Here is a 6,000-nt window from a genome sequence, read left to right on the forward strand (position 1 = left end):
GAGTCAATGTCAGCACCATGCTATCAGCTCCAGCGCCATGGTTACAGGCAGTGTTCGGCCCTTTCTGCAGTCAATGAACAATGGTGCCTGTGTGGGCTTCACATAAACCATGTCCAGCAGAGGGTCCAGACTGATGTTGACAATCGCTTCCATATTCATAGGGCTTAGCAAGGTCAGGACCTTCCTGTTCTCATCCAAACATCCTTTTCTATAATGCCTAACTTCCAACATTATCAAAGCAAGAGGCAGTTTAGCAATGAACATTGGATCTCTTTCTAAGGGCATCCTCAAAGGTCTGGTAAAGTCTTTGTCTTTCAAAACTGGAAAAGAGCTTCTCAAAAATGAAAGATTTTTAAAAATTCACGTGAAAGTGAAGGATGGACTGAGACAAGGAAGAACTTATCTTAGTAAATGACACAGACTAATCCTCTACAAGACCATCTGTATGGTGGGAAAGAAGAAATTAAGTCTTCCAGATGTTTTATTAGCATTACATAAAAAATGTCTTTGATTAATTTTTTTAACTTTCATTCCTGTGTTTGATGTTGTATAGACAAAGTCACAGATAGGAGACTATGAGAAGAAAATGAAAGGTATGTGGAAAGATATCATCAAAAATGCTTTTTGATGATAATAAAGTTCCCCTTTAATGTTTTAGAGTTTTCTTCCAAGCAAAACTAAATAGATCTTATATTTATGTAGTATAGGACATGTATTAGCCCAATTGAGGACCTTTGGAAGCTGTTGATCTCAACGTCTAAAAATGAAAGAGGACAGTCACACACTAAATTTTGGAATGTCCTTGTCATAAAAAAGTTTGCTGCTGGTAGTTATTTCAGAAAATAAGTGGTTAAACCAAAGTAGAAGCTAATGCAGGAAACCTACGATTAAGGCAGGACAGTCACCTCGAAAAGGCGATACAAGAAGGAGAATAGAGACACACACTGGATGGCCTTGAAAGGTCTGCTGCTTTGAGACTTAACTGTAGAGAAATGTAGGTGCCAGATGGGGGAGTAGGTATTTCTTTCATTAGTCCCTGAAGGGTCACCAATATTTATTTTTAATTTTGTGTTTATTGGTTGCCAACAACAGAATTTACTCTGCCTACTCCAAGCTGAAAGAGAATTTATCACACAATATTAAGTAGCTTGTAGAAACCTCAGGTGAGCTCTACAGCTTGGCTCTGAAGCCAGAAAATGGGAGCTACATCATGAAAACACATCCCACCAACACTCCTGAAGATTGAACCTCCCACCTGCATTTAACAAAAGAATGGATCCCTGAAATCATATGCCTGAGTCTTAGCTGCAAGAGAGTCTGTGGTATGAGGTTTCCTAACGTCAGCGTTAGGAAGACATTGGCCCCAGATATGGAAGGGTATTCAATGACGTTGGGCAGCTTCTACAGACGAAATCTATTACAGCAAGGAGACGGCTATAACTAGGAAAATCGCATGCGTGCACAGTCAGACACGACTCTTTGTGATTCCTCTAGGTTCCTCTGTCTATGGGATTTTCCTGACAATAATACTGGAATGGGTTGCCATTTCCTACTCCAGGGGATCTTCCAAACCCACTCCAGGGGCTGAACCCACCTCTCCTTCCTCTCCTGTGTTGGCAGGTGGATTCTTTACCAATGATCCGCCTGGGAAGCCCTTGTAGGAAAATTAATTCATCATTATTTGCGAACAACGATTGGCATGGAAAAAGGATGGACGAGGGAGGAGCCTGCTGCATTTGTCAAAGGAAGTAGCGACAAGGTCTTTCACTGCCATGTTTGTTAGTGGCGGGAACACAAGGGAGAGGGAAGGCTCTGAAATCACTAGACAGAACTAACAACATTCACAATGATAGCGTCACTGAACCAAACTTGGGTCCACGTGCCTAATTGCAATAAAGCCCATCTACTGACACCAGGTTGTGGTGAAGGAAAGTGCAACGTTTATTGCAGGTGTCAAGAGGAGTCCAGACAGCTAGCACTTCAAAGGCCGACAGATTTCAGGGACTGGTTATTAAAGGCAGGATGAGGGGTCGGGTTGTGACGTGTGTGATCAACTCATGGACATTCTTCTGGTTGGTTGGTGGTCAGGTATTCGGGAGCCAACAGCATCAATCTTCTTGTTCCAACTGGTCTGGGGTCTACATGCTTGTAGGTAACTTCTTCCACCTGATGGGGGTTTCAGTATTTACAAACAGCTCAAAGGACATGGCTCAGAATATTATCTGCAGCTCTTGAAGAGAAACTAAAGGTCCTTCACCTTTTTTAATGGCTAAAGGATTATTATTTTGTCTTATTTGACTGTTTTCCTTTCTTACTGTATTTTCTCACTTCTGGTTAAATGCACTTTTGGAATCTGGGAAAGGCGAGGGAGACTAGAAGTTTTCTGCAGACAAGAGGCAGGGAGAGGACACGGGCACGTCTCTCCCACAAGGCCCCATAGCGTCCTGCTTGGCTACAATAGTTGATGCCATCAGGGGAAATAAGGAAGCCAGGAGGAGATGCCCTTTCAAAGGGGAGGGTGGAGTTCAGTGGCGGACACATTCAGTTCAGGGACAGCAAATTACCCATCACTGGAAAAGACCATGATGCTGGGAAAGATTGAAGGCGGGAGGAGACAGGCATGGCAGAGGATGAGATGGTTGGATGGCATCACCGACTCGATGGACATGAGTTTGAGCAAGCTCCGGGAGCTGGTGATGGACAGGGAAACCTGGTGTGCTGCAGTCCATGGGGTTGTGAAGAGTCGGACACGAATGAGCGACTGAACTGAACTGAAGCTACCCATTGGTGGGCCAATCCAGCAAGTGTTGGAAAGGCAGCTGGAGTTTAGAGAGAGGCATCCAGACACAGGTATTAGAGTCACCCACAGAGAGAGGAGAGCTGAAGGAATAGGACGGGGAGGGTGTAGTTCAACATTATTGTTTTCATTCCATTTGAAAATTGGTTTCTTTTCTTTGTGTCAATGCTCCTGGGTTTCTGCCAAAGAGATTTAAGGCGACCTTAAGCCAGAACCTTTTCCCTCCCGCAAAAAAGGGACGATTTGAAATTTTGCTCCTATCCGAAGAATACATTCCTTTCTGTTTTGAGAAACTTATTACCTGTCTATAAACGACTCCCCTCTATTCTTTAGAGAACGATGTCTTGGGGGTTTGAAGACTTAATTGTTTTTGTCCAGCTGATGGGATTGTCATAAATAACGAAAGCCCAGCCTTGTTTTTATCACAGTCATTCTTTCACCTGGTCTGAGGAAAAAAACAAACGACATGGCTGATAGATCAAAAGAGAATACATCACAAAAGAGCAAGTTTCTGAATCTCCCACCTGAATAAGCCTCTCCCTGGAAGCAGAGGGAGGGGCCCACTTTCTGGGATTTCAGTGCCCGGAGAGCTCGCAGCATGGGTCCCCACCTTCCCATCTCCTAACAATGCGCCTTCTCTGAGGCTCTAGAGAAAGGGACCCTCTGGAGAGTGAATGGGAGGCTTGTTACCCACCAGGAGTAAACTAAGAAGTTAGGACTGGCATTTTCTTTTACATCAACAGACCCTTTTGTTTTGAAGGACAAAACTGTCTTAGAGCAGCCTGGTGCTCTCTGGGGAAGAGCCTCGCCACCTGTTCTGCTCTGAGCAGGACCGTGGAGCCCCTACGCTGGCCAGGGTCAGCGCCCTCAGCACCCTAGAAGGATCCAGAAGCTGTGCCGCCCTAGAAAGTGGGGTCCAATCAGCCACTCTGGACCAGTGAATGGGTGCCATGTCCCAGGTGCTTGCCTTCCATCTGAGCACTCACCTCCTGACATGGGATCCTCATACAGGATGCTGGGGAGAACTCTTCACAAATACACACAGATGCCCTGCTACACAACCAGCCCTCCCACCATGCCATCTGTTTTCTGCCAAGTAAGAGGGCCTGTGGTTGCCCAGCACTGAGACCAGCAGATGCTGCTTCTCTGATGCAAACCATCCAGTCCTTTCCCATGTTAAGTAGTAGATAGTTGAGTCAGTCTTCAGAACTCTGTCTTCCCAGAGACATCAGGAGAAGCAGGGCATTCTTATTTAATACCTTGGACCATCACAAGTACGTCTTCTTCTGAACAGTAAACTGACATTGTTCCTGAGACAGACTGGAAAGACACAGTTCGACCACTCGGGCTGGGTAGGGCTGGGGGTTTCCTTCAGGAGATCAGAAGACTGAAGAGGGCCAGGACGGGCATTTTCATTCTGGTTAAACTCAAATTTCATGCTGTCTCGGGGTGGAGGGGGGCATTCTGCTGTCAAAGGCTTGACAGATGGTTCGAGATGGGGTAACGGATGGTTGAAGGGAAAAGCAAACACTTGCGTGGCTGAGCTTACATTCCTCGTGGGTTCACTTGGGCTTTAGATTTTGCAACTGTAAATGGAGAGACTGTCTAGGAGGAGGAGGAAGACACAGAAGGAGGTGCTGTGGACTTGGTCCTCCAGGCAGAATGCACGTCCTGAGGCGAAGGATCTCACAGGGATCAAGAGGTCAGTCAGGGCTTCCAAGGTGGCGCAGTGGGAAAGAATCTGCCCGCCACTGCAGGAGACATAAGAGGCCTGGGTTCGATTCCTGGGTTGGGAAGATCCCCTGGAGGAGGAAATGGCAACCCGCTCCAGTAGTCTTGCCTGGAAAATTCCATGGACAGAAGGAGACTGGTGGGCTACAGTCATGGGGTCGCAGAAGAATTGGACAGGACCGAGGCAACTGAGCACACACCCACACACAAGCAGTCAGTGCGTGATGACTCGGCACAGATTATCCTTCCCACCTGGGGCATGTTCTCAGACAGACCCTTGGGAAAGCCTCTAGGGGCCCCTATACTGGCTGCACCTTGGCCCTGACAGTGTTCCGAGGCCCTTGAGACTGAGCCTTAACCACAGCGCTTCCATCCAGCTGAGCCATAATGGAAAAAAAAAAATGTGATGCTGTTACAAGACGCCTCCCACGTCTCCCAGCAGCAGCAATAAATCCAGGGTCAGCTTTTATGCCCTGTAGGCACTAAGTCAGCTACAGGAAGTGAGCATAAAAGATTTTATCTGTCTCTCCGTCCTGCAAATAACAGAATGTATCCCAGATCTCCTAGGCTGCCTGCTCAGAGGGACGTCAAAATTAAAAAGGGAACCGAAGGTGTCGAAATTTGAGCTGTCAGCTTGCCCGAGGATTGTCTAGGACAAGAAAGAGAGAGGGGACTTTGGGGGACTCTAGGACAGAGCTGGGGGTGGTCCACCCACGCTGGTCCTTGCCACGCTCCAGGTAGTTTGCACAAAGATGTCATTTACCCACCAGCCACTGTGCAAACGTCTCTTTGTGGGTGGTCTGATCTGGTGGGAGCTGGAGAGAATAAGAGGACAGCATGACTTGAGCCTGATGAACTTTTACCTCATCACTTACTTGAGGGTGGTCTGGTTCTCACTGGTTTCAGAAAAACCGAGGTGGTCCCTTACCCCTCAGGAGGTCTTGCCTTCTTACCCAGGCTAGTTGAAAGCTTTACCTTCCTACCTGTCCTCTTCCTCTGGTGGGCTGTCAATGACAGCATCTTCACACCTGGAGAGGTGTTTACAGACCACAGAACATATATGTCTCTGAAAACCCTCCCGGCTGCCCAGTGACTAGTTATCATTGCCCTCAGGTTCTCAATGTGAAAACTGAAGAGATTGGTCCCATATATTACCATTTAAGAAAAAATGACTAGGGTCTATCTAGCATATATTGAGCGCCTACAACCTTTTAGATAAGTGCTTTATGTGGATTGATGATTTCATCCTTGTAACAGCTAGTGTGGGGCTATTACTGCCTCCAGTTTACAGATGGGGAAACTGAGGCATAGAGAGTATTCATGCATCTTGCCCGTGGGCTCAGCACGCAAGGGATGTCAAGATCACGTGAACTAAGTAGTGTGGCTCCCAAATCCTGGTTTTCTCTCTTTAAAAACAAACAAGCAAACTTATTTTTATTTATTCATTTTATTTGGCTGTGCTGGGTCTTAGC

Source organism: Capricornis sumatraensis, chromosome 12 (genome assembly GCF_032405125.1).
Source record: "Capricornis sumatraensis isolate serow.1 chromosome 12, serow.2, whole genome shotgun sequence".
Classification (NCBI taxonomy): Eukaryota; Metazoa; Chordata; class Mammalia; order Artiodactyla; family Bovidae; genus Capricornis; species Capricornis sumatraensis.